The sequence below is a fragment of the Aplysia californica genome, unplaced genomic scaffold (assembly GCF_000002075.1).
Source record: "Aplysia californica isolate F4 #8 unplaced genomic scaffold, AplCal3.0 scaffold00091, whole genome shotgun sequence".
Lineage (NCBI taxonomy): Eukaryota > Metazoa > Mollusca > Gastropoda > Aplysiida > Aplysiidae > Aplysia > Aplysia californica.
Window position 1 is genome coordinate 905,220 of NW_004797361.1, and position 8,627 is coordinate 913,846.

The window sequence follows — 8,627 nt, forward strand, 5'->3', positions numbered from 1 at the left end:
CAAGTGTTCCAGGCTCTGCTGGGGTAATAATGGTTGTGCTGCAAAGGGCAAAGAATGTTCTGTAGAGTGGATTTTCCCTGTATACATGCAACTATTATTATTATTATTATTATTATTATTATTATTATATATAAACAGCAATGTGTTAATTTACTTTCCAAAACAGTGACCTTGTTCTTTATGTGTCTTATGGCCACTATCAAATTTGCATTTAGTTGTTAGGAAAAGGTTTTCCTTATTAACAAAATATTATTGTAGGTTGATATTGATGAATATTATTGTGTAAATGTTTGTTGTTTTTTTTCTTAATTTTTAGAAGTGCATGTGGCCTTGTGTTTTAAGTACAGTCGCTGATAGTGTGGAGTTTGTTGCTGTCATGGATGAAAAGTAACAGATAGTTTGAACGGAATGAAATTTGGGTTGTTTGGAATGTTCATTTGTTTGTGAATATTTGCCAGTAAGATGGATTGTAACTGTGAAAGCCTGCAGCGATTTCTGTGTATATTTTGATCTGTTTGGAGAAATCATCCCTTCATATTCAGCATCATCCTCACAGTGACCGAAGATTGTTTTTAATGAATTCTACTCTTGTTCATTGTTATTCGCTGTAAACTACTCATCTTTCATTTTTAATTTTTTTTTTTTTCTAGTTCATGAGCTGTGCTTGTATCTGGTCTGGTCAATTTGTTCTGTTTTTCATACTTCAGTGTTAGTGAATGGCACAGGAGCTTTGTTTCGGGAAACTTGTAGATGAGATTGAGAACCAGTTGTAAGGACGATATAATATACCGTAGAGTCTGCACAAACTGAACACAGTTAATCTGGAAAGCGCATTAAACGTTGAAAATAAAATCCCTGATTTTTTTCCCCTTTTATTTTGAGCAACCTCGGAAAAACCGGGTTCTGGCAGTCCTGCAGATTTCGGTTTAAGTGGACTACACTGTATATGGTTTTCACTATTCACACATGTGTAGGAAAAGAGCAGTTAGTAATATTTCAGTTTTTGTTCATGGATAGTTCAGTGTCTAGACGTGCTCCCAAGCTGGTTGTTTGATTATGATTGCAGAACTGTACAGTAAAGGTATGTGAATATGCATGCCAAAGCTCATCAATATGCAGAATATATCAGCATCTCATCTAAATACCAGTCAGTTGTCTCTGTGTGGGAATTTAATGTTCTCTTTTCAGTTTTTGTTTTTAAAACTTTTACATAGTTTCTGATTCACTGTCTTGTCATGATTATTTGTTATGTATATTTATTGTGAATGAAATTTTTATAGTGACCAATGGGTACGTGTTGTTGTGGTTGAAAGGTCATGATGTTAACTTCTGACAGCTAGTCACATCTGGTATACAGACCTGCTAAGTACTCTGATAACACTGGAGCTCTCCGATCGAATATTTTTTCTTGCCAGTAGAAGAATCCTAATGGATTTGCACTTTTTTTTCCCCTTGAATTCTGTTTCAGTCAAGTTGGATATGACTTGTCATACATAATAATTATGGGAATCATTTCTGTAGTGCCCATGCCCGTAAAATGCAGCTCTAGAAGCACTTTTTAATACAAATAAACCATTATTATTTGCAGCATTCGTGCGGCTCATTGTAAGTCATGTGAAAATACACCGGGGGGGGGGGGTTTTTGCGTGTATTTGCAATACACTAATTTTCAGTGGTTGGTTTGTCACATATTTCTAATCCGTGGCTGTTCTACAGTTTCTGGGGGGGGGGGGGTCCCGAACTCCTATTGGTTGGGGGAGAAATCTGAGGAAAACTCCCAAGTGTTGGTGATAGAGTGGTTGGCAGGTCTGGGTATGGACACAAATGTACATAGTTTCTGGCATGGCTGTGGCTCTATGGAGGTGCTTTTGTACATACCGCTCTGTGGGCTTTTGTATCAAACTGAATCCCTGATTGTCTTGGGAAGGCTTATGGGCTGTGGGCGTTTGTCTTCTCTAGTTTGGATGTGTGGGTTTGTTTGTACCCTAAGGTATCGAATAAGCGTCCCTCCCCGCTTATTAATTTTCAGGTTTTTTGCATACCACGCCCCCGCTCCTTGTTCCATACTCCCTGTTTATTATTTTCCAGCTTGGCTATATTTTTCTATGAAACTGTTTTTTTCCTAAATGGGAAAAGTTGTCACAGTAACTTATCAAAATCACTAAAATTTCATGATCTCTTGTGCTTTTATTCACTGAAGGAGAAATGAAAGAGATTTGTTCCTACTAGCCTACTAGTTCAGGGGTGTGAGGTTAAATGTGGCACCTGCCCCCCCTCCCCCCTTTAAAAACATTTTAAACTCACACACCCCGTTTATTAATTTTTTTGGACCACTTTGTCCGCCACGCCACGCCCCCCGTTTATTCGATACCTTAGAGTATATACCAGTGCATTGTGGGTTTATGTATGGGGGTGCTTATGGATGCTTGGCAAGCGCTGTGGCTATAATGTGGTTTGCTCCTTCTTTCGAATTCAACATTTATTGTCCTCTCCTCTTTTTTTACCTTTTTATGTTTTCTCTAGAACACCTCCTATCTAATGCACTTTTATCATACCCTTTTTTTGTGACAAGTGTTGAAAGCTCTTACTATCCCCCTGGGGCGGTAAGTATCTTTAGGCCATTCCCAAAGGGGGGACATTTCTCATTCTAGTGCACAGTAGAATTGTAAATGGGCTGATCTAACAATGTCATGCTCATAACTGTGCCTGAACTAAAACAGGGAAGTGCTGCTTTTTCTGTCCTAATCCTTACTATCGTCAATTTTCCTCTTCTTCTTTTGTATGTTTGTTACACTCTTGTGACCTGCTATTTCTGGGGTGCCTTCATAGTCGAAGCAGACTTTGTGCTGCTGAAGCGAGAGAGGTGAGCAGAGTAAGCCTGATTCCCTGTAAAGACTTCTCTGCTGACATCCACCCCTTGGCGCTCATATGACCTCATGCAGTTGTGAGTGCCATAAAACCTCTACTAAAAACTCTTACTAAAGCTAAAAAATAAGCATCTATTATCCTTATTACTCCTCCTTCTTTTCTTTGTACATGTTAGTAACAGCTCTAATCTCTGGCACTTATATTATCTATTTGTGTAATAAGTGCTGTAGAACTAGAGTATTTTGTGTGTATATGTAAGAGCACCCTTGCGCTGGTTGTATGTTTTCTTGAATTTTTTTGCTCTTTAACAGAGTATTATCTTGTCCATATTCGTTTCTTCTCTCACCCCCCACCCACATAGTTTTCGTCTGGCAAGCTTTTGTGGTGGGTGGTTGATGGATGCTCTAGTGTGGTTTGCTTCTTCTTTCCTATCAAATATTTTTAGTCCTTATCTCCTCTCTGTGTTTGTTGCTCTCCTTGTAACCCCTAAACTTCGGCATTTAAACGACTTACGACCTTTTTGTGTTACAAGTGCTGTCGAACACTGACATAATATACAAAACAAGCTCTTATGGGGTACCCAGTGGAGACTGGGGAGTGGCCGTACATTGTAGCTTCTCTTGCTGTAGATTGAGTTTGTGTTAGATATTGATGACAGTCTGTTTCGTTTTGGTACATATACATGTGAACATTGAAGTAGTTGTGGCTAAGGTTTAATCAGTGTTATGAAGGGAAACTTTTAGAGCTATGTCTCTTCTCTTGTGCATTATTTTTTTTCCTCTGTGGGGGGCCTATATTTGGTTTACCTACAACAACCAATAAGGTGAAGATTTACAAGTTTTTCAAGTGTCTCCCTTTTTTTTTCCAGTGGCATTATTTAGTTGTTTGTTGGGGGTTTTTTTTTACTCTTACTTTCCTGTGGTTGACCTTGCTTACATGTGAGCAGCTTGAGGCAAAATGATGGATTTGAATTTTCAAATAGTTTTCTTTCATTTTTATTAAATGAGAGACTCCCCCCCCCCCCCAAGCCTTTTCTTGAATCTCGGAGTTGAGAGTGTTTGGGTGTGTTGATTTGTGCAGGTACAATTTCTGCTCTTGGGACAGGTTTTTTTTTGGGGGGGGGTTTCAATGGCTTTGTTTCGTTTGTGATAATAAATCCATTGCAGGGAGTAAAAGGGAATATTTTAGTCATGACAAGACCATAACTGACTGAGAGTAGAGGGCTTTGGCAAATTCTGAAGTTTTTGTGTGTCTTTGCACAATTGGGTCGTATTCCATGGGTGCAATGTAGAAGTTTCTGTGAGTGTTGTTCAACCATCAGAGCAGTTCAAAAGTTTGTGTGGGGGAAGGCGTTGTTTAACCATCAATTAGCGTAATGCAGAAATTTCTGCGAACGAAGGCATCATGCAACAATAAGCCTTTGAAGCAGAGAGTGCTGTTCATGTTCTTGCTTTTGTTCCGTTTTACTCTATTCGTTTGTCTGACTGACAGTGTATCTATTGCATTTATTTATCTCTTCAAATGTGCTCGGGTGTGGTTTGCTTCTTCTTTCCTGTCAAACATCAACCTTATCTCACCCTATTCTTTTTTGTGTTTGTTACTCTCTTGTAACACCTCTAATCTTCTGCACTTATATGACCTTATTGTGTTGCAGGTGCCGTAAAACCTCTACTAAAACAAAACACATACACATGCGCACACACACACACACACACACACACACTATCCACCCCCTCTCCCCCAAGCCATAATGTACATGTGTACATATATAATGATACTTGTACAAAAAAATATCCTTTGAAGCCATTACTTAATCAGTCTGTGGTCCTATTGATGCTACCTTCTTTCCTCTCTTTCTGTTCTTTCTGCTTTCTCTTTTTTGTCTGGGCACTGTTTGCTAGCTCAAGGAGTTCACAGTGGAATATCAGCATAGAGTGGAGTCTTTTCTACCTGGCAGATGACAGTGGTATGAAATGCTTTCTCTTTTTGAAGGAAAACAGGAGACCTGAGAATGTAATGTATGTGATTTTTTTTTCCATGAGAAAGGGGGGGGGGGGGGGGGGGTGTTAGACTGACAGTGTGATTGGGGTGGGAAGAAATCATTTCCTTCTTGTGTTATAAACTGTAAGTTCAGCGAGAAAAGCCTACGTTCTTCTCTCTGCCAATAAGGTATTCTGGTTTCCTTTTTATGTGCAAATTTTGATTTCAAATGGTGTTCAGTTGTCTTTGTTTTGTTTTTGTCTCCATTCTCTCTCCCCTCATCCAGTATATATAGTACATCATGTATCGGTCATCACATTCTGTGTGGCCTGAGTGAGCACGTTTCTGGTGTAATTATTTGACAGAAGTTGTGTATACTGTAAAACCTCGGTATAACGTTTTTTAAAAAGTTTAAAATGTTCTACTGGTCATAACATTCACTTTTTGAAGTGCTTGTCGCCAAGTCACTAGTCCCATTTGGAAATTTTGCTCTTTTTGGCTAATACTCAGTGGGTGGTTGGCGGGTGCTCTGGTGTGGTTTGCTTCTTCTTTCCTATCAAACGTCTATCGTCCTGATCTCTCCTCCTTCTATTTTGTGTTTGTTCCTCTCTTGTAACACCTCTAATCTTCGGCACTTATATGACCTTATTGTGTTGCAAGTGCCGTAAAACTCTTTACTAAAACTAAAACTAAAAGGCTAATACTCAACGAATACGTACATTGGCTAAGACATTCAAAAGGTTGAGTCCAAAAGGAGTATGATACCGAGGTTTTACTGTGTGTTATAATATCCCATGTGACAACATTAAGTCGGTCAGACTCGTCATGATCCCGATCATTGCATCCAAGACTTGTATGTTCTCCTCCACTGTCAACAAAGCGTCATGTAGATGGTTAGTGGTTGCTCTGGTATGGTTTAATCCTTCTTTCCTATCAAATATCTATCGTCCTTATCTCTCCTCCTTCTTTTTTTTGTATGTTACTCTCTAGTAGCACCTCTAATCTGCGGCACTTATATTATGATGTATTTGTGTTGCAAGCGCCGTAAAACTCTTACTAATACTAAAGATTGTCCCAACTGTCAATGCGTCCAACCAACACGTTGCTGCTGCAAGTCTCCCATTCTCATTCTTATTTCATGTGCTCATGATGTACAATATAATTATTATTATTATGACGTTACTATGACGTGGTTTGATTTGCCAAATAAAATCATCAGTCACTCAGAACTGTATGTGTTTGTGTGTATTTTTATTTTTTTGAGGTAAGTGGTGTGTTTTTTCATATTTTTCCCCCTTGGTATTGTCAGCGTTATACGCAATGTGTACTGCCACAGTCAACCGGTGTCTGTTGTGTGGCGGTTTAGGCACTATGCTGTCACATGCAGGCTTCATGAGTTCCAATTCCTGAATAGGGGAAAAGTTTTATCGAGTGTCTCCGTCTTTCTGTTGGGATGTTGTATCTCTCTCAGTCTGGGTTGGCCCGACTGGCAGAATACCTCCTGAATGATCTTGGGTACCAGAAACTAAATTTTCAAAGTAGCCAAATTTATCTGTTCTATATGAAAGGCCTATATATCTATGTCTCCTGGGAATGTTGGTACCATTCTTTAACCTCTCAGTCCATTTGATAAAACATGGTCGCTGTTTTAAATATGATCAAACATTGCTAAAGTCACTAAAATGATCTAAATGGTGTTGACTGGGGCGTTAGTTATAATACCAACATTTAAAAAAGGAAAAGAATGTTTCTACCAGTGGCGACGAACATCATTTCACAAAGACTACAACAACACTCTTGAGCTTCTTAGTCAATAGAAACAGTAATTTAATACGACAGGCATCTGGATTATAGGCAACACAATCCTACGAATAGTTTAATGTATGGTTCACAACATTTCAAAAGTTTCAACGATTGTTCAGTGCAAAAAAAAATTATAATAGTTTTTGATAGAATTACTAATGCATATAATATATATGTATGTATGCCAAGATGCGTGCCGACGACAAAAAATCACCGAAAGCCGTACCATTATCATGACGTTATTCGACTTTGAAATAAATTCAGTTCTTTAGATTCTCTGTATGGGTGGTTGGCAGGTGCTCTGGTGTGGTTTTGCTCAGGTTCTTTCCTATCACAAATATCGTATCGTCCTAAACTCCCCTCCTTTTTTATGTTACTTTCTACTAACATCTGTTTTTCGGCACTTATGTGACCTTATTGTGTTGCAGGTGCCGTAAAACTTTTCCTAAAACTTTTTTTAATTCTCTGTGGGAGTTCAGTGTGAAACGACGTAACAGTGCGTGAATTAGGTGGAACCGTTCAACTCCGACAAACCTTGTTGTCTGCACATCGTAACAAAGCGTTTATAGTTTCCCTTGAGCATTTTAGTCAAAACGATTCGATTTGAGCAAACTACAACAATTAACTGACAACACACTTATCATTTTCAGAGAGAGCAACACGTTTCACTCACTCGTATTTTAGCAGAACATGCTCTCGAAAAACCCCCCAACCAAAACGCATGATCAATCTGTACATTTAAAGTAATGGCGAGAAATAAGTCAAACGGTAGAGTACACCAAAAAAAACAACCACGAACTGGAATGCAACGAGAAATAAAATTGCAAATTGTTCTAAGGTCCTATCAAATATTCTCTAGCTAGGCAACTAGTAGTAGAGAATCCTTGGTCCTGTTGGTGCACCTCAAGGAGGTTATAAATAGTTTATTCTAAGGTCCTCGATACACTTGCATTCAAAACAAAGGGAACGTCATTCAGCACATAAATATACATGATGACTGTTACTATAGGTGTATAATGAAAGCAACTTATTATGTTTGAGAAAACTTGTAACGTGATCATTCTGCTGTCGGCTCCCTGTAACATTTGCAAAGTATTCGTAAGATTTAAGATAAATTATTTTTTTAATGAGGATAAAACATTATAATGAGACCTCAAACAGATGTTCTTCTGCTTATAGCTGCCTTGAGTAAGTTGTTCAAAGTGAGTGCGAAGACAAATCTACTTATATTTTCATGCGAGGAGGAAATGCGCGTCTCTCTCTCTCTCTCTCTCTCTCTCTCTCTCTCTCTCTCTCTCTCTCTCTCTCTCTCTCGTCTTGTCTTTATCTTTACTGGGGTTTTGGTTTTGTTTGTTTGTTGTTGGTTGTTTTTTGTTGTTGTTGTTGTTGGGGGAGGGGTTGGGGGGTGTCAAGGTGACCTGGCATTAGTTTTGTTTGGAAAAAGTAAGACAGAAAACAATAGATAAACAGAAAATAAGAATTTAGAATTTAGGACCTACCAGTAGAGCTCCCCTCGCAACCACCGGCTCTGAAATCAGTGTATGCACAGACAAAGTCATTGCCACTTTCAGACAGAAGGAGAAAGATCAAAGACAACCATCGATTACAGGACGATTTTAAAAGACAAATTAAAATAGCAATCAAACTAGGACGGATTCATTGTCCGAGATAGATATGTATCTTCCATCGGCAACTTTCACTCAAATATAACTTTAGAGATCATGCTTATACATAGTCTATCTCATAGGGCATGTCGATGTCAAGTCACTTTTGATACATGTTTGAAAAGTCAAAAGAGATGTACACACCCACGTGTGTGTTTGTGTGTGTGAAGAGAGATGCATATTATTATGAATGTTTGTAAGTAGTTTCTTTGAGTCCTTTCACATGTGTGAGTGCATGTGTGTGTGCGTGTGTGTGTGTGTGTGTGTGTGTGCGTGTGCATGTGTGTGTGTGCGTGTGTGTGTGTGTGTGTG